We start from the raw sequence: 21,486 nt of genomic DNA on the forward strand, positions 1-21,486 counted from the left end.
GGTCCTTCACATTATATCTCATCTATTCTGTATCTGCAGTGTCCACTTGAGGGGTTGGGGAGGGTCTTTGGTTCAACTTTACATCTATACTCATAAGACTCTCGTAGAGCACTTGGCATCAGTCTTCTCAGAAGGACATAGGACAGGAACCATGGCTTGCCAGCTGGGATGTGTCAAGCACTGCGTTTCGGCAGAAACCCCTATAGCAATTCAGGGGCTGGCTTCTGGATTTCCAATCCCCAGATGACAGCTCAGGTGCAAAGAGATGAGGGGGTCCACATCAGGTAGGTGGGAGAGTCACCATGGCTTAAAAGCCTCATGGACCATAGGAACCAATGTATCTGTAACAATCCCGCAGGCATAGCTTTTGAGGACTCTACAAAGGCAGCCCCAGCTACAAGAGTCTCTGCACTCCAAGGATATGCCTTTCTAAAATACGTATTGATAATCTTCCCAGTCCACATGCAGGCTATCAGTCAGGGATCATTTTCACCACAAGCAATGTACCCTGGTAACATGATTTACATACAGGTTGTATCAAGTGACCATGGGAACAAAACTGGAGAGTTAACTGAAGGTCAAATTCTCATGCAAAAGGATTTTTAAAAAGTCGTAACACTTACCCCACAGTAATCTTCAATGATGACAATTATTTAACTACTACGGCCTTGTTAGATATATCCAGAACCCCAATATCCTTCCAAATCCCAACTTCCACCTTTCTTAATAGTAGATCATCATGAAGAAATGGGAAGAATATGAGAACTACTTTTTGTTTAAAATAAGTTTAAACAGACCAAGGTTTGTTTCATTGATTTTAAGGAAGAAGAAACTAAGATAGGTGGAGTAAAACAATTTACCTTAGTGCCCTTTAAAAAGCCAGTGGCATGTCTAAAGTCTTGTGGCTCTAGGTATCTAACAGTGAAGTCCCACCTCTTTTTTGAGGAATACTTTGGCTTTCTTACTGATCATGGCTTGTTCAAACTGAAAAATACAGTTTTCAAATCCAATGGAAATTTTCATTTTATTGTTTTCACCTCCTGTTCAGAGAATGAAGGGGGTATAGTCCGCTATTGTTCCTGAGAGTTATGTAGGCCCTCAAGACCCAGGATTAAACATTAGCTATTGTGCAAACATCATTAGCAATCTGAATGATGTGTTTGAGGGTAGTTTTCTTTAAATTTATCTTGCCTGGATTTTGATGAGCTGAGCTTTATGTATCTTTTGGTTGTTGTTTTTCATTAAGTATAGAATTTGGGGGACATTATTTCTTAAAATATTTTGTGTGCCATATTTACTCTCTCCTGGGACTCCAACTACTTATATGTTAGATTGTTTTATATTGTTCCACAGGTCACTATGACTCTATCCATTTTTTCTTCAACTATTTTTTTAATCTATGCATCTGCCTGAATACTTTTCATTGACCTATTTTATATTTATTCCCTTTTTTAATGTACATGTGCTGTTAACCGCCTCTAATGAATTTATTTCAGGCTTTTATTTTTAAATTCTAAAGTTTCCATTTGTTTATTTCTAAGATTTCTGTTTATTTTCTAAGATTCTTCTCTCTCCTCCATTATTTTTTCTCCCCTTCCATTATCTCTCTCTTCTCCCATTATTCCCATTTTTTTGGTAAATTCATTAATAAATTTATAATCATTATTTAAATCCTTGACTACCAATTCAACATCTTGAATGTGTATAGGTCTGCTTCTAATGACTGATTTTGCTCTTGGTTATAAGTCACATTTTCCTATTTCCTTTAATATTTAGTATTTTTTAATTTTATACTGAACATTGTAGATGATATTTTATAGTTATTCTGGTTTCTGTTGTCTGCCCCCTGAGGAATATTGCATTTTGTTATAGCTGGCAGTTAAATTACTGGTGTGTCTCCTTCATCTTGTGCCAGCTTGCTCCATTTTAATTTTGCCCTTAGTTCTAAGGTACTGTTCCTGGTCTCCAGATGTAGTCTTTTGGGATTTTAATGAAAATCCTGCAGTATTTTCTAAACCCCTCTAAATAGCCAGACTTGAAAACCAAATTTTGACATTCCAGAAATAAGTAGCTGTTGAAACTTTTGCTTATTCTAAGCATTTTAGCTGTTGCTTTCTAGCAATGCTATCTTATATAGCTTATGAGTTGGCAAACAAATTGAGGGGAATTTGTATACTGATCTTGGATTTTATTAATCTATGGTGGTTTCCTCATTCCTAACATTTCTCCTCTTCTATTTCCAGACATTCTGGTAGCCCCAGGCTCAGGTCTCTTACTTCCTAGAAGCCTTTTTCTTGACATCTATTCCCCATGGATCCTATGAACAGGAGAGTACCCTTAGAAGAAAATTTAATTAAATGTTTATAGCACCTGATTGGCTTCTCATCTTTAAAAAGTAATATTCCTTTCAGTTCTAGATTGCTCCCTGGTGCCTTCAAATAGTTATTTATTTAAATATTTATCCAGAATGTATCATTGTTATTGGCAGGAGGATTATTTTGCTGTAAGTAGTTCCACCATTGCCTGAACCAGAACCTCATCAGTGAGTATTCATTGCTCTTTAAAAGAAGTTGAGTGTTTAAATGAAGAAGAGAAAAAAAAATGACGGTTGAAGTAGAATTGAAGTCTTATAAAGAAAAAATTTTAAAGTTGTAAAGAAAAAGTTTTCATAAGAGACACAAGTATGTTTCTAGGAAGAGAGGAAAAGGGCCCTAGAAAAGGAGAGAGAAGGTTCCAAAAGGTAGAACTATAGGCATATGCAAAAGATAGAACTTTCTTTTGCTTATGCCAAAGCTTCACTCAATTTAATTTCCTCTCTAATAGATGGCACTACTAGAGAGGGAATTAAATTGAGTATGGCTTTGGCATATGCAAAAGAAAAGATAGGTGATGAGGGCACAGATTTTGAAGTAGCAAGGATGGGAGCTGAACATGTATAGGGACTTATTGCTGAAGGAAAACATAGACTGGTGATCATTGTATAGATTCCTTATGTGAATAGGAGATGAATAGGCTTGGATTACATTGAATTCAGGTATGGGTAGCAGAATTCATGGGGTGGCAAAGGGATCAAGGTAGGAGGAATCAAGTATGATGCTAGAGTTATAGGTTTTAGCTGCCTGTAACTGGCTGGCATATCATTGAGTGAAATAGGGCATATATTGGAGGTGGGATAAAGGAAGACAGAGGGAGGTGATGGAATTTATGAACTAAATTTTAGTCATGTGGAATTCAAAAAGCCTGTAAGACATCCAACAGAAAATTTTGGTAGGCATCTGTATATATGGCTTAAGAGTTCAAAAGAGAGGTTGGGATGGAATTAATGTTCAGGAGTTACTGGCTTAAAGTAACTCCTTAGTAAAGGAGTTAGTAAATCACACTATGAGAGTGAATACAGAAAATGTTTATTAAAAAGAGAGGAGGGCCTGGGAAATGTCAATAATTAAAAATGAATGGAGAAAGAGAAATGATAAGAAGGAACATCCTGAGAGATCAGAAAAGAAATAGGCATGTGTGTCATAGAAGTCACAGAAATCAAGAGAATGTCAAGAAGGAATATAGTCATAGGGTAGAATACCACTTGGAGAAGATGGCATGTCCTTTAGATATAGTGACATGGAGGCCAGTGGCAACCTTGGAGGGAGCTCTTTCAATGGCATGTGGTGAGGACAGAAGCCGATTTAGAGAACTTGAGGAATAAGAAGAAAGTAAGAAAATAAAGACAACCAGTGAGGCATCTCTGAAAGAGAATGATAGCAGGATAGGGTCTTAGAATGGAAGGATTTTTGTAATAGGAAAGACTTCATAATGTTTAAATACTGAGGGGAGGATATATGTGGAAAAGAGAAGAGAGGAGATACAGGAGAGGGAAGAGGTGGTCAGTGTGCAAAATTGCTGATACAGGGGAAAGGCCTGGCGTTAAGAACAGAGACAAGGAACTGACTTTCAAATAAATGAGGAACTCATGTTCCATTGAATAGGAAGGAAAACGTCAAGGATGAGGGTGGATCTGTAGGTTTTTGTGCAGAAAATTTTGGAGAGGGAGCTGCCTAGAGAAGAATAATGGCATTTCCAAATAGTGTGAGAGCATAGGGTTGAAGACCACTTGAGGATGACAACCATGAATTTTTAGTGCTATGCATTTTCTAGATTGTGTCACTCTCTGCAGCAGTCCCAGCACAGGCATGAAGAAAGTGGATTGTTAAATTCAGCCAGGATCAAAATGTTGCCAGGCAAGTATGATAAACAACAAAGGGGCAAAAGAGTTTAGGAGATTGGACCCTGGAATCTTGGAATTTAAGCTGAATGAGGAAAGAACCAAAGATAGGAGTGAAAATGTATAAAGGATATAAATAGTAGGGAGAGTAGTTTAGTGAGTGAGCAAGCAAGTTGGAAGATGAGTACATGGTTAGACAGTGGCCTGTCTCAGTCAGAGGTCTCAGAGTAGAGGAGTTTCATAGAAACAACCTCTAGGTGTATGACCATGAGAGGGTGCGACTGATGTGGAGTGTGGAAGATCGTTGATAAAGAGGAAGCCAAATAACTGAGGAGTTGTAAGATGGAATATTCATTCATTAATAGTGCTACTGTAACAAATTACCACAATCTGGATGGCTGAAAATAAAAAATTATTCTCTTGCAGTTCTGGAGGCTAGAATTGGAAATCAAGGTGTTATCAGGGCCATGCTCCTTCCAAAGTCTCTAGGGCAGGATACTTCCTTGCCCATTCCATTTTATGGTAGCTTTAGGCATTCTTTGGTTTGTGGAAGCATAACCCCAATCTCTGCCACCATCTTTATGTGGCTTTTTCCTCTGTGCATGTCTTTGCCTGTACATAGCATTTTGTTCTTCGTATAAAGGACATCAATCATCTTGGAAGAGGGCCTCCATCTCAACTTGATTATATCTGATAAGGTCATATTCACAGGTACAGGGGGTTAGGAATTCAACATATCTTTTGGGGGGACACAAAACCATATCAGTATGAATGTTCAAATCACTAGGAGCAGAAATGAAGAGAAGACAGATTTCAGTAAAGGAATAATAGGTCAAAGTACACAAACATCAAAGAGGAGGGGAGTAGAGGGTGATGTTGCCAGGTGTGCAAATCTTAGAGTTAACAGTTTGTAGAAGAATAATGATCTGAAACCAGTGCTGAGCAGGAGAAGTGCATAGGCCCCACCTTGTGAGCCTGAGTTATTTGGTGAGAGAATGAGTATCCTGTGATTGGGAAGTCCCTAAGAGAAGCAGGGTCCTTTGGGAGGAGCTGAGTTTCATTTGTTCAGGCTCAGAATGTGAAGTGGTGCTCAGGGAGAACTTTGGGATGGATAGCTGGGCGCAGTGGGTCATGACTGTAATCCCAGAACTTTTGAGAGGCTGAGGCAGATGGATCACATGAGGCCAGGAGTTCAAGACCACCCTGGTCAACATGGCAAAACCCCATACCTACTAAAAATACAAAAATTAGCCAGGTGTGGTGGTGTGCATCTGTAATCCCAGCTACTTGGGAGGCCAAGGCATGAGAATGGCTTGAACCCAGGAGGCGGAGGTTGCAGTGAGCTGAGATCATGCCACTGCACTCCAGCCTGGGTGACAGAGCAAGACTCCATCTCAAAAAAGAGAAAACTGTGGGGTGGATGATTGAGCATATTGATCCCGGAGTAGGCATTCCAGCAGGTTTGGAATGGGCAAAAGGCTGAGTCAGGTGAATGGAGGGTGACAGAACTAAGAAAATGAAAATACAGAAGAGGAAAAATGATACAGCAGAGGATTTAGATAGTGGCAGTTGCTGACAGAAAACAAGGGCATGAGACTTTTGGGTTTAATCCTGCTGTCTTCTGGAGCATGGTGGGCATGTAGTGGCATGTAGGAGATAGAGGCTGGATAGTCGTTTTGTTTGACCTAGGCATTCTTTTTTATCTTAGCTACCAGAGTGCCTGTTTACAAGTTCAAGCCTTGCTGCCCAACATTTTGGGTGAACAGAATTCACTAAGAATGTTCAATATTATGTGCATATGGTGGGCTGGCCCTGTGGTGAGGTTCTATGGGGATCATGGTGGGCACTATGCATTGAGAAACTAGCCTACATCAGGCCGTTGTTCCTGTTGGGCCAGGGATTATTGCTGTCACATGCAGGCAGGACAAAAAGGGTCATTTCATATTCATCCATATGCAACTTCAAGGTGAAGGGTTGGGATGCAATCCTAACTATGTTCAGATTCTGAAAAACATGGCTCCACATTCCAGTTCTTCCTGATTGGCAGCTGAACTGTTTTCTTTCAGGAAATTCTCTTCCTGTTTCTACATCCACATTGCTCCTCATGCTCTGCTATTTCTAACAGTCAAGGAATGGAGAAGGGAAATAGATATCTAAAGAAATAGCATAGAAGTCAAGTGCAACACATGTCAAGTTTATTAATGTATTTGTCATTTGTTGAACCCATAGTAAAAAAGAAAAAAAATCCACCTTTTAACTCTGAGATCTCTCCTCATCTATATTTCCTCCTTCCTACTTGAGTTATTAATGCCGTCTTGATAACTTATCTGCTTGAGGCAATACCAAACCCCTCTTTTTATTTAAAGGCAATCTGTACCTTAGTGGTGGAAATCTTCACAAAGAATTTATTCAGTGTGTAAAGTAGCACCATAAGTCTGCTGTTCATTTGTCATTTACTTGCTCACTGCAGGCCAGTGGCCCCAGGTGAATTATGAATAGGTATTCATACACAGGCACCTCTGCCACGCTTAGTACTTTGCTCTTTAGACCTAATAGCTGCTATTTTGGTCTCGATTAGCAGTATTTTTTTTCTTCCTCCACCGACTCCTGAACTTACTAATTAGATCACAGTCTTGCCTTTTTTTTTTTTTTTTTTCCTGTGATTAGAACATCTCTTTTCTAAGTGTTGTTTTTGCATGGAAGAAGAAATAAAATGGTATATTGTGTTTGTGTTAGAACTTGACTTTTAAGAACCCAAGTCATGGCCGGGCACGGTGGCTGATGCCTGTAATCCCAGCACTTGGGAGGACAAGGCGGGCAGATCACGAGGTCAGGAGATCGAGACCATCCTGGCTGACACGGTGAAACCCTGTCTCTACTAAAAATACAAAAAATTAGCCAGGCATGGTGACACGTGCCTGTAGTTCCAGCTATTCGGGAGGCTGAGGCAGGTAATCGCTTGAACCCAGGAGGCGGGGGTTGCAGTGAGCCGAGATTGCGCTACTGCACTCCAGCCTGAGCAACAGAGCGAGACTCTATCTCAAAAACAAACAAACAAACAAACAAACAAAAACCCACGTCATGTTACATCTGCCATCTTGATTCTTCATGGATATTTTAAAACTAGGAGGTAAAACCTAAGTCATGGTTATGACCTTTTGTGTTGTATTTTGAAGTTATGTGCATGCTCATAATTCACAAATCATACTACTGTTTTGGGTAGTGATTCAAGAGATCTGGCTTTGCTCTCCCTCTAACTTGCTGTAAAATGTTATGCAAAATGACCTCTCAGGCCTGAATTTTGCTACCTGTCACATGAGGAAATGTTTTATGAAGGAAATGCCTACAATTTTTTTTAGAAATTAAGATTTTCAGACATTTACATCGACAGCTTTATGTTCTTTATTTTTTTAACTTTTAAGTTCAGGGGTACACTTGAAGGTTTGTTACATAGGTAAACACGTGTCACAAGGGTTTGTTGTACAGAGTATTTCATCATCCAGGTATTAAGCCCAGTGCCCAGTAGTTATTTTTTCTGCTCCTCTCCCTTCTCCCACCTTTCACCCTCAAGTAGACCCATGTCTGTTGTTTCCTTCTTTGTGCTCATAAGCTCTCATCATTTAGCTCCTACTTTTAGGTGAGAACATCAAGTATTTGATTTTCTGTTCCTGCATTAGTTTACTGAGGATAATAGCCTCCAGCTCCATCCATGTTCCCACAAAAGATATAACATCTCTCTTTTTTATGGCTGCATAGTATTCCATGGTGTATGTATACCACATTTTCTTTATCCAATCTGCCATTGGTGGGCATTTGGGTTGATTCCATATCTTTACTATTGTGAATAGTGCTACAATGAATATTCATGTGGACTAGAATATTCTAGAATGATTTCTATTCCTCTAGGTATGAACCCAGTAATGGGATTGCTGGGTCGAATGATGGTTCTGCTTTTAGCTGAGACATCACCATACTGCTTTCCACAACAGCTGAACTAATTTATACTACCACCAACAGTATATAAGTATTCCTCTTTCTCTGCACCCTCACCAACATCTGTTGTTTTTTAACTTTTTAATAATGGCCGTTCTGACTGAGATGGTGAGATGGTACCTCATTTGCCCATTCATTCCTTAAAGTTTCATTCTTTTTAAATAATGACCTGACCAAACTCTATGAACTGAAACATTTTGAACCATTTGCAAACAAAAAACTTTTTTATTCTTAACTTCCTGACATAGAACAAATAGTTGATTTTTAAATAATTTATTAACAAAACACTCTTGGGAATTTGTTTTTCTTCATCTAAATTATTTCAGGGAATAATTACAAAATGTTCCTAACTTAGTCATTCCAGGATTTTGCTGCTTTCTCTATAAGAATGTCTTCAAATCACTTTTCTTCCATTTAACTGAGCTTTATCCAAAGCTTTTAGAGGATGAGAACAATTGGTACAAGAAAGCTGTTTGTAAGCCTCTCTCAAACAGCTGCCTTTGGGCCACTGAGCAGTTGACAAAATTAAGAAACTCTTGACCTAATGATCTGTTTCTTCTTGGAGCATTTTCATGAAGGATTTTTGCTCTAAGCTCTACTTTAGTACTTCACTGTACATCCTAAGATATTTTCCACTTCAAAATAGAACAGAATATCATCTCTTTGGGGTGGTTCAGGTGCACTACTGCCTAATAGCACTGAGGGTGGAATAATTGATCTCAGCCTCACCTCTTCAATTCCAAGAGTAGTCACTTCAGACTTGAAATTTGAATTATTACCCTAATAAGCCGTGGCATTTAGGTTCAAACAATTTAACTTTTACCTGAAGATGAAGAGAGTTTTTAGAATTTAATACAAGCTGTGAAATGGAATGAACAGAAGAAGGCTTAATATTATCCTTCAGAAAATTTCAAGTAAACAGCTAAAGAGTATTACTCTTTTGTTAAAAAAAAAAAAAGAGAGTCAAGAAAGATGAGAACTTTTTGATGTTTATGAGAATTTTTACAGCCTTCTCTGGTCAATTTTTGACTTGAAAAATGAGCCCTGTGGTTTTTGCTCACTACTCAATTTCCTTGGCAAATTGTGTCAAGAATGCTTCTCCATAAAGATGGGCCTGGCCAGTATCCATGGGGCTTGGCACGGAGCTCTCTTTGAAGGGTGGTGGTTCTCAGTCTTGAATGAACATATCCATCAGTTCTCATTTTTGTATTGGATGGGGCCAGGAACTGGCTTTTTTTTTTATATAATAAACTCCCAACAATTCTTATGCAGGTGGTCTACAGACTGCACTTTGAGAAATTGTTGGTGGGGCTAAATTTGCAGTCATTGACCTTATACACCTGTTTCATCATTTGACTAATATCTTCAGTGACAAAGGAGCTAGCTAGTTAGCCAGGTTAGGAGTGCTGGTGTCATCACAAAATAAAGCAAAGCTATGATCTCGACTTCATTAGCATCACATTCAAACTTACCCACATTCTGTCCTAGGTTTCCAGTTGCTATAGTAATAGATAGACTTGCTTTCTTTCCAAAATATACAAGTTTAATAGGCAGCCAAACATGGCTTTCATCTGTGTCTAGTTCACTAAGAACATAAGGATGAATGCCACAGGAGAGCAAATGGCTAATTTGAAGCATTTATCTTCATGGGGTCTGACAGACCTTGCTTAGGTCGCCGTGAGCAAGGACTTTACTTTTTGAGGTGTGGCATTGCTCCATCAGTTTCTATCAATGCATTCATTCTGCCTAGTGCTGTCAAGTGAACTCAACCATTATGTATTGGAGATAACTCTTAGTTATCCAGGAGGGTAAAAGAAACGCCATAATTTGTCATGCAGCACCCCTTCCCTGTCTTCATTGTTGATGAAGAACCTCAGTAACCCTGGTTAATTGCTTAGCAAAGCGGAGGAAGGGAGCTCAAGATGAAAGCCCAGTCATGTGAACTTGGATGGTTGGACAGATGTAGCATTAGACGTGGCATTTCCTGGCCAGTCCCCCCAGATACTGAGTGATGGGTTGAATTCAAGTAGGAGGAGACTGAGTCTCCTAATGGTTTCCCTGTGTTTATCAGAGACAGCTCATGCCCTGGGTGAAAGATGTCAATGACTTCAACCAGGAAAGATTTGGGGAGAAGGAGATCCAATAGATCACCACAGTTCAATGAACACTTTCATTTTACCCAACCTCCATACTTACAGTTCTTCCTGGTAAGGATGACATGATTGAAGAAGATACGGCCTGAGGAGGGGATAGGTCTTTCTATTACCATTCTGTTCAAAAACTGATAAGTGAACATTTTAACTCCTGCAGCCTCTGACTGGCAGTGCTAGATCCATGGCCAGTGTATATATTTTTAAATGTCTGTGATGAGTGTTACGTGCTTTCTTGCAGCGGGGATATACAGTACAAATCCTTGCAGATGTAAACATCTAGTGGTGGTACTTCAGCTCAGATAGTATGAGAAAGTTGGAGGGGATGGGATCTAGTTCTCTGTGGAGAGGATAAGAGAACGTTTTCCATTTTGGAGAAAAATATTTATAACATTTATTTCCACAAAGGTTTTTGAAAAGGTATTTTCCACAAACATTTTTGAATATCTGTCCATGTACTGCTGCTAATTATTTTTTAAATCTAGAATTTGGTTTCTAGAGATATTATTTCTCTCAAAGCAAAAAAAAAAAAAAAATGCCATGTAGGAGCAAAAAATAAAAACTACATGTCCACACTGGAATTTGGATTCAGTTTGAGAGTAGGAAGAAGGCATTGGGGAAAAAACTCAAAAACATTTGGAAGCCAAGCTGTTGTCCTTGCCTTTCATTGCCCTGAGCTTTGTGTTCACTTCCCATCCTGGGTCCATGAACTGCATGCAGCTAATACTGCAGTCAAGGCAGGACCCAGTACACTAGAGGTGCTCCCAAAGTGATAAACGATGCCGATGCCGATTGCACCTAAGGAGGCAGCCCCACCTCTGGCTACTCAGTGTCTCTGTTCTGTCTGTCATCCTTCAGTTCCAATTTGGCATTTCCTCAGCTCTCGTGGGCACTTAACAATGCTTTTCTCAATCTTCCACTTCCTGTTATGCAATGAAAAGGCCAAGAGACACAGATTCTCCCGTCCTGCAGCTGCTGGATACCACTGCCTTGGTAATAGAGAAAAGCCTCTCCATGGTTTGTAAATTCTGTAGCAACTATATCATCATTCCAGAGGGAGGAGGGGGTAAGTGGAATGGGAAAAGAATACATGGAAGAGGCAAAGCTCATTTGTGTTCTTCCCACCAAAACTACAGTGAAACAAAATTTGAGACAAAAACATGAACATTAGCTCGAGACTTAGACCTTCCTTCTCCCCTCTCCCCTCAATCTTCATTCCATCTCTCTGTGTTTCTGCCGATCCTACCTCATCTTAGCTGCACTATCATGTACCCTGCCTTCCTCCCCCCAACCGATGCTTACATCCCTAACTTATCGATGGGACACTGTGGTTGATTTTTATCTCCTGTTTGACATTCTGCCTTTTCTCTCTCCTGGCCTCTGCTATTTTTCTGATATGCAAGCTCTTTGGAATAACATCTTCATGGTTTCTCATCACAGCATCCGTTGAAAGCTAGAATTCCAGAGATTGTACGTTCCCATTAAGTTTCCACAGCTCATTGTAGTACCTGTGCTACTCATTAAGTGGTTGTTTATTTATGGCTGTATATTTTTATGACCATATAAAGAGTCAGTGTTTCAGGTATTTCTGTCCATCAGCAGTAGGTATTAGTTGCTGCTCATCAACACAACTTGTTTTTCCAGGTGCAAGTGTTCCAACTTTTCACCTATTGGCACCTTAGCTCTGTAACATGCCGACCATGTGCTGCCAGGCAGAGGGAAAAACTGGAATATGAAATTTTGCCAGTCCTGCTCAGGAGTTTCTTGGCTCACCGTATTTCTGCATTAATCCTTCCAGAGCAAGCTTATACATACCTGTTTTAGCTCTTGTGAGAAATCTCTGAGCACCACCAAAAGAATAATTAGCTGGGCGCTGTGGCACACACTAGTAGTCCCAGCTCTTTAAGAGGCTGAGGCGGGAGAGTCTCTTGAGCCTAGGAATTGGAGTTCAGCTTAGGCAACAGAGAGAGACCTTGTCTCAAAATAATAATAATAATGATGATGATGATGATGATGATAATTGATGTAAGTGTTGTTCTCACTTGAGTTAATAAACCTTCGTCCAAGAGAGGCTAGACTTTAATGGATCTGTTGATCAGTGTCAATTAATAGCTATATATCTGGGCCTTTGAGGAATAGGCAAAGAAATAGTGATTGTGGCTATTTTTTTTAGCTCTTTATCACATTAGGTTGGCATTTCTCAGCAAGTCTTTTGTCAAAGGATATTTGTCCTGCAATTTGGATTCTCTGCTTCTAGGCAGTGGTGATGCCTCCCTTACATAAGAAAAGCTTCAGCAAGCGTTTTTCTTAAGTAAATATTTAAGCTTTCTAGAATGAGCTTTTTATTCTATTCAATAAATAAATTTGATAACCTTCTCCAATTTCCTTGCACATGATCAACTTATTCCAACATTTTCCTTCTGAGTATTCCTTGTGGTGTTGGAGTAAACCTCAGGCCAGCATAGTGCCTAGAAACAGCAATCATTCTGCTCATGGCTGCAAGTGCTTCTGCTTTAGAAGTCTCCTGGTGCTGTTATAGTGTTTTTCCACCACTGTCAGTTCTCTTGGGGCAGCTCCCTCATCCCTAGAATGAAGAAGCACCTAGAGAGAGTCTTTGTGCTGAAAGCGTTGCATTTCTGTGGTTTATTCCTCAGACATCAGAAGGGGTTTTCTTTACTTCCTTCTTTTAAAAGATACTGACGTCTTCCTCCCCACCTCCCCAAAAAAATAATATTTTCCAGCTGTAAGTTTAAATTTTCTGCATCTTACTGTGTACCTATAATTGCTTTTGTTAGCAGTGTCTAAACAACATTACAGCTCAAATGTTGTGAATAGCTTCTATAGTTTTCTTCAGAAAAACTTTCCATCTTTTACCATAGCAAAATATATTTTTAATTTAAGAAAGGTTTATGCATTTTAACTTTATTTTATAATAACAGCTCTTAACACAAACAGGCAAGCTCTCTTTTCTCAAAATGTTTAAAATCTGAATATATACACATTTAAAATCACACATGTGGTCCATAATTGAAACTTGCACCATCATCCCCAGAGTTAAATTGCCTTTTGGAAGAAAAAGCTTATATGGTGAGTCAGTCTCAGATTTTTAGAACTGCATAAAATGAAAATAATCCCACCTGCCTAAGTTTATAAAATATAGATTTTATGAGCTCTTGAGCCCTGATAGTCCCAGTAACTTCAGTCCATAGTCTTTACATTCTCAAAGGTTATTCCAAAATAGAGAATGCTTTCTGAGATACACTCAAGAACGGGGTATAAAATCCTTAACTTTCATTTAAGGCATAAGAGTTGGGAGGTAGGTAGCCTAGTGGGGTTAGAATTCTAAAACCTTGGGATAGGCATGGGAATGGGAACTCTATCTCCAGGGATATTGATGCAGTGTGAGTCAGAAAGAGTTGCGTCTGAAATTTAGGGTTTAAATGTTCATCCCAGCGGTGTGATTGTGGGGAAGTGTTTCAGCCTTTGAGTCTTTCTCACCTGCAGAATGGCTTAAAACCTCTTCTCTAAAAGCACTAGTGTAAGGGATAGATGACATAGTATTTATAAAGTATCTTAGTGCAATGCCTGGTACAATTATATAGATAGTTTCATGGATACATTTAAAATGTATATATGGATTCTATGCTTCTTTCTCTACTTGCCCATATAAGTTTTACCTAGTTCCTTTGTATTTCAACTGACTCACCTCTAATATGGTTGTACAACCATTGATTACTTTTATAGAAATCCAGAGACTAGCCAACAGCATCAGATTTAAACATTCACCATGTAACTTTCTCCATTATAAACTATCAACAACTTTCCAGAGGTCACAAAGGTAGGCTTAAAAAGCATTTAACTGCACAAATACATAAATAAAATCTGGTTAAGATGAGATATAGATACTAATGACTGGCTTCACCTTTGAAGTATAACTACAATGCAAATAATTATGTGTTATCGATAACTGATTGGAAGTCTGTAAGTGAGCTCAGGTCTGCTGTAGGTTGATGAGATAATGTCTTTAAAGTGCTCAAAGGTCCTGAAATGCAAACTACACATACCATCTCCACCTATCCTGATGCTGTCCCATGAAAATGTGGTCTTATCCAGTTCCACTGTACCCCATGAGGCCTGGTTGACTTGGGACATTTTCTAGAGGCGATAATGGTTTTCTGCCTAGGAGAGCTTGAGAAGTCTTCTCATCCATGTCTTTGAGTAGGACTATATAAAACCATCATAGGGAGATGGCAGTCAGCCCTGTTTGAGGTGATGTGGTGTCATGGAGTAAATGCAATGCATATAGAAGCCAGGCCACTGGGGACTGAGTTCATCTCCACCTTCTACCAGCAGACATAATGCCCCTGGAGAAGTAGACTCTGTGTCTACACAATCTGAAATCTAGAGCCACGACAATGAACACCACCCATATTTATTCCTGAACGAGGCAGTCTCAGGTAGCATGAATAGAGCATAAAGGGGGAAATTGAGGGCCTGGTGCAGTGGTGTACTACTTTTTCTTTCCTTTGCTGCCACCCATTCCTCATTCATGACATCCTCATATATGCGCTGTTTTTCTTTGAGGAGTTGAGGGAAAAAGCAAAGGGAGGCAAGGACAGATTCTGTAAAGCCTGTGATTTTAAAATGCTGTTTCAATTAATGAAATTTTAAACAGAAGGGAAGAATGCACACACACAATACAAAAAATGGAAAGAATAACTCTCCCATTTGGATCATTCATTAAACAAAAATTTGAGATCTTACTATGGGCAGGAACTCCTTCTTGCCCATATATGAATAAATCCTCTTCACTCCTCAGGCCAAGCTCTTGCCTGGGTGTACCTGCCTAGTCATATCATCCCTGGGAACGTTCCTGCACGACTTTATATGCCAAACCTCTCAATTTAGCATTGAATTTCCTTTTTTTGTATTGTTTTATAAAGTCTCATGTACAGTAGATCTGTCTCTCCAAATAGGTAAAAAAAAATTCCTTGAAGGACAGAAACCATGCCTTACTTTGTTTGTTTGTCCCCAGAGCAGCTGGTACAGGACTGAATGTACATTGTTTCCTTCTCTAAGGACTGACTACGTGCATGGCTAATACGGGAAAGGACAGTGAGGTTAATTGGGATGACTCTGGTTGCCCAGCCTCCACTAATTCTCCTTTTGTGGAGAATACGCTTTAATTCCCCAGATTCTTCCTCCTCTCCCAGAGGATCCTACCTCTGCTGACATCTGCAGAGATACCTATACATCACCACAGAAATTTCTCTGCTTTCCTGTCACCTTTCTGTTGGCCCAAATGAGAGGTCCCAGTGGGCTATCTGCCAAGTTTAAATGCCGTCTACATGGTCTTTCTGACACTTGCCATGACTTGTTCTTGCTGAGTCCTGTCCTTTTTGCTTTCTGTCCCATCCAGTAGAAACCTGCTCATCTCCCACTCTTGCTCCATCATCTCCCATATCCACTTAGTCACCAGGCCTCATCTCTCCTAACTTCTCAAGATTTTAAAAATCCATTCCCTTATCTCTATTCCTACTGCTGCTACTTTAATTTAGGCCATTGTCACCTCTTACCCAGTTGACTGCAAAACCTTCTAATTTATCTCTCTGCTTCAGCCTAGCCCTCTTTATCTCTCTTTTTAAAATTGGCACATATGAATTGTACATATCGTATGGGGTACAGTGTGATGTTTTGATTGATATATACAATATGTAAGGATCAAATCAGGCTAATTAGCACATCCATAGCCTCAAATCTTTATCATTTCTTTGTGTTAGAAGCATTCAAAATCTGCTCTTGTGGCTATTTAAAAATATACATTAAATTATTGTTAACCATAGTCACCCTAAGTACTATAGAACACTAGAATTTATTATTCCTACCTAGCTGCAATTTTACATCCATTAACCAGCCTCTCTCTCCCCACCCCTTCCCAGCCTCTAGTAACCACCATTCTACTCTCTACATCTATGAGATCAACTTCTTTTAATTCCACATGTGAGTGAGAATATGCAGTATTTTTCTATTTGTGCCTAGCTTATTTCATTTAACATAATGTCCTCCAGGCTCACCCATGTTGCCACGAATGACAGGATTTTAATCTTTTTTATGGCTGAATAATACTCCATTGTACATATATACCACATTTTCTTTATCCATTTATTTGTTGATGAACACAAATTGATGAACATGTATCTTGGCTATGTAATATGCAATAAGCATGGGAGTGCAGATATCTCTTCAATATACTGATTTCATTTTCTGTTCAGTAGTGGGATTGCTGGATCATACGGCAGTTGTGTTTTAAGGACCCTCCATACTGTTTTGCATAATAGCTGTACTAATTTACATTCCCACCAACAGTGTATAAGAGTTTTCTCTTCTATGCGTCCTCATCAGCATTTGTGATTTTTTGTCATCTTGATAGTAGGCATCTCAACTGGACTACTATCATTGTGGCTTTGATTTGCATTTCCCTGATTAGTGATATGAGCATTTTTCAAATATCTATTGCCCACTTCTATGTCTTCTTTTGAGAAATGTTTATTCAGACCATGTGCTCATTTTGTAGTTGAGTTTTTTTGGTGGGGTGGGGAGGGGGCTGTTTAGTTGTTTGAGTTCCTTGTATATTCTAGATATTAATTCCTTGTTGGATGAATAGTTTGCAAATATTTTCTCCCATCCTGCAGGCTGTCTCTTTACTCTGTTGTTTCCTTTTCTGTGCAAAAGCTTTTTTGATATAATCCTATTTATTTTTGTTTTGTTGCCTGTGTTTTTGAGATCTTTCTTATTCATAAAATATTTCTCCACACCAATGTCCTGAACCATTTTTAGATGTCTTCTTCCAACAGTTTTATAATTTCCAGTCTTGCATTTAAGGTTTTTAATCCATTTTGAGTTGATTTTTGTATATGGTGTTTGTGGGGTATTGTTTCATTCTTCAGCATATGCACATTCAGTTTTCTTAGCATCATTTGTTGAAGAGACTGTTCTTTCCCCAGGGTATGCTCTTAATGCCTTTGTCAAAAATCGTTTAGCCTTCTTAACACTGGACCTGCAATTCTTTCAAAGATGCAAATTTGATTATATCATTTCCTACATAACTTGCTCTAATGGCACCCTATTCTCTGAAAATGAAGCCCAAACTCCTCCTTGGCAAGAATACTCAAGACCCAGTCTAATATCTACTTCTTCCTCAGCCTCACTTCTAACCTCCCCATGCTTACTCCCCTCCCTCTCTCTCCCTCCCCTTCCTCTCCCTTCCTCTCCTCCTCTCTCCCATTGTCTACCCTTCTTTACCTCTCTTCCCTCCGTTTCCCTCCCTATCCTCCATCATTTTCTCCCCATCTCTCCCTCCACCCCCTCCTCCCTCCTGCTGCTCTTTCTTCCCCTCTGTCTCCCTCTCTCCTCTCCATTCCAGCCATCCTCAACTCTATGTGCTTCCTCACATGTTTTCTTACCTCTGGGCCTTTTGTCTCATACTTCAGAAACTATTCATTTGCTTCACTGACATTCCACTAAATCACACAATCCTGTAAGGCAGGGATTTTGCCTTATTCTTATACAAATAAGAACTTCAAAAATATATTAGTGAACATATAAGTGAGTTACTGAGTTTTGATTTCATTGCTCTTTTTTGGATATGCTTGACATTTATTAAATATTTACTGTACACATCAGATCCCATTTTAAGCTGTTTAAGTAAAAAACCTTAGTTTATTTTGAGAAGTAGGTACTATTGTATCTCCATTATACAGATAAGGAAACAAAGGCATGTGTAACAGAAACTAAGTTACCTGCATAATGTCATTCAGCTAGTGAATAGTCAATCAGAGATTTGACTTCAGGTAGTCCTACACTAGAGTGTTCACTCTTCACCAGTATCCCCTATAGTGCCTTCAGAGCCACTGACACACCTACAAGGTGTATCACTGAGGCATGACCGTGTATGAACCAGACGGATTAACAGAGAAGAGAAAAGGGCTCGTGACACTGGGAGAAGAAAGACGTGTTGAATAACAGGCAGGAGACTTGAGGAGTCATTGCAGTCTGTCTACAGCCACAGCCATAATCAGCACCACACTCCTGGATGATAGTCTTGAAGGACACAGGGTCTGTTCAAGAAGACTTGAGTTGGATGCTTACTATTCTGTGTACTTGGAATACCAACAGTAGAATAAGGCACAGATTCTTTCAAGGGACCCACAGTCTAGTGAAACAGACAAACCTCAATGCATCAAGAACGATATAAGCCAAAACAGACTGCAGTTAACAGTACAACGGAGAGGTGACGGTCTTCCTTTGTGTAATTAACTCCCCACCTCATTTCCCTGAGGGCTTGGCTAGTGTATGCTAGCACAGTGTGAAGTGAATGTTGTGGATTGCCAGATAGAGAAATGCTAAATGACTACAAAACGGGGGCAGCAGATTCCTACTAGCCAGGATTCAACAAGCCCCAGAAAAATATGCCATTATGTAGATTTATGGAGCGTGGAGGATATATAGACCTTGCCTCCTACTATTTTCCACATAGTGAGGCTAAGTGAATCCTAGTTCCTGGCTTATCCAGGGACCTGGCCTCTCAAGGTTTCCTGCAGGACATTTGGAAATGTAGTGCTTCTCTAGGCTCAGGACAGGGGTTGGGGAGCGTGATGAGGAGCAATTTCAGAACAGATGTCAACACAGCTCTTCTCTCCGTGCTGAGTATCATCAAACACTTGCCCCATGCCTGCCAGGTAGAGTGACTGAGGCCACAGGTTCCATAGCACAGACACAATGAGCTGGCCTCCTAGGGGACTTTCATGGCTGCAAACAAATTAGCTTTAATGGACGAGTGGCCTTTGCTCATTCTTCAGGAGTGTGGAGGTGGAAGTTCAGGCCAGTTTGGAGTTTAATTAAGGATGGCAGCTGGCATAGCAGGTCAGATGGCTCTGTGCTCCATTCATGTCACAAGTTTTTAGTTTTGTTTTTCTCCAGACATTCCAGTTGCTCTGTTCCCTCCCTTACCACTGCCCACACATTGTTTTGTGTGCTGTTGGAGTGGCAAGCTCTTATTTCCAAGTACAGAGAGTCCAGGCAGGGACCACACACCAGAGGTACAGAAACGAAGCTGCCAGGAAACTCTAAACTAGTGGAAGGTACAGTGCTCCCATTTGAGAGGCTTCCTCTCCATGCACACTAGCGTCCTGTTTAAATATACCCATTCAAGCCAGTAATGAAATTGTGAGCACCTGGGGACTTTCAATACCTGGATTGAAAGGACAGCTATAATTATAGCATGCCTAGTGTCCCTATTATCTATTAGTGCTTCTCCTTCAAAATGGTTGATGGCAGAGACAAGGAGAGCTCCTGTCTCCTGTCTCAACAAACCAGACACAGGAAGGAAAGCAAGCTGACTTAGAATTACATGATGTCATGTAAGGGCAGAATCTCTAGCATTTGGAGCTATGAAGGTTTCTGTCTTAAAGAGAATAGACTGAATAGGTTTATTGTAAAAGTGGGCATGAATGTTGTGACCAATTAATTTGCCAAATTAAACTTTAAAGCAGACTTTAAAGGGCCACCCATAACTGCAGACATTCTTCAATGGGAAATCTCCAAATCATTCATTCTAATGAATTGGAAGAAACAAGCAAACTATGGCTTTTATGCTTCCTATTCTGGGAACATGAAATTCAGGTAGGCAGAGTGGTAGAAAAATCTCTCTAAAATCTCCTGAGATGGCATAACATTTTGGAAGACTAAGTTAGACAATATATGTTTATGGTATAAGGTCTTAAGGAAATGCTTTATCATATAATTGTATGCTACTTGTAATAATGCTGTATGTACTGTACAAACATTTCCTGGACATGAAGCTCTGCCCTGCATCACCAGCTGCCTGCTTGCTCCAGTCACATACAAATGAGTTAATTACCTGCTTTGGGAACAGACTTTGAAAACAAAGTGAGCAACACAAAATAAAGGCGGTAATCCTCCTCTGTTACAATCTCTTCTTAGTTAATGGTTTTAATAAAAAAGGATTGGGCAAATTCCTGTATTGCCAGAATTCTAAGACTAGGTTTTTAGGATTTCTCAGCATAGAGACCTTGAGTAGAAAAGTACTCACTCGAATCCTTAGTAGAAAAGTACTTGAAAATGTACGTCACCCAGAGCCAGTAGCCTTTGGAATAAGATTGTCCATTCCTGGCTTAAAACTTTAATAAAGGAAAATTGTAGGCAGATCCAGCAGGCCGATTATCTTATTTTTGAGAATACTGCAGTTGGGAGAGGAGGAAGAATAAACAAACACTTGGAAATTAAAGGGAACTTAAAGATGGGCAATTTCATTATTTTTATTTTAAAACTAAATGCTGAAGTTAGAGAGGTTGTTGGAGCCTTAGTAGCAGACTTGGTTTAGCTTTTAAAGTGGAGCTCCATGGAAACAGCTTTACTTGTTTTGAAGTGTTAGGCATGGCTGTCGGTAGCTTCTGGTCCTCGTTCCTCATTCCTGTTGTTCTCATGGTATTGATGTTCTGCCAATACCATGTAGGAAACAAAGGACTGGTACACAGGTGATCACAAGCTGTATTCTCAAGGAAAATGGTGTGTCATTGAAATGGGATCGTAAACTCCAGAAAGGCAGTGGTTTAGCTTTGTATTTCTTTGTATCTTTTCCAATATCAAGCACTGCGTAAATGAAATACTTGAATATTTGCTGATCTAAAATGTTCTCACAGTGAAGAAAAACTTTAATATTTTTATGAGTGGCAGGAACAGTGTAGGGTTAAGCGCATGGACTTTGGAGACAGACTGTCTGGATTTGTATCTGACTCAGCCAAATGTAACACTTGGGCAGGCGACCTAAACTCACTGTGCCTTCGTTTCCTTGGCTAGAAACTGGAATAGTAATAGTCCCTCTCTTACAGGGTGGTTGTGAAGATTAAATGAGTTAACCTATGCAAAGCCCTTAGAACAGTACCTGGCATAAACTACTCAATAAATATTAGCTACTGTTAGTATGCAAAGAAGGCTATCTTTAACTGTTAAGAAATGTTCCAGAATAGGCATGAATGTCATGATGTTAACTGTTAACTGATTCTAAGAAATTGGAATGATTGTTATAGGGATCATCAGTTCTTAAAG

At 39.6% G+C, this 21,486-nt stretch overlaps 1 protein-coding gene across 7 annotated transcripts in view; it reads left to right on the forward strand.

Moving 5' to 3' along the window:
• Positions 1-21,486, forward strand: part of RYR3 (ryanodine receptor 3) — a 561,166-nt gene that overhangs the window by 167,612 nt on the left and 372,068 nt on the right. The gene's annotated exons all lie outside the window — the stretch shown is intronic.

The sequence above is a fragment of the Pongo abelii genome, chromosome 16 (assembly GCF_028885655.2).
Source record: "Pongo abelii isolate AG06213 chromosome 16, NHGRI_mPonAbe1-v2.0_pri, whole genome shotgun sequence".
Taxonomy (NCBI): Eukaryota; Metazoa; Chordata; class Mammalia; order Primates; family Hominidae; genus Pongo; species Pongo abelii.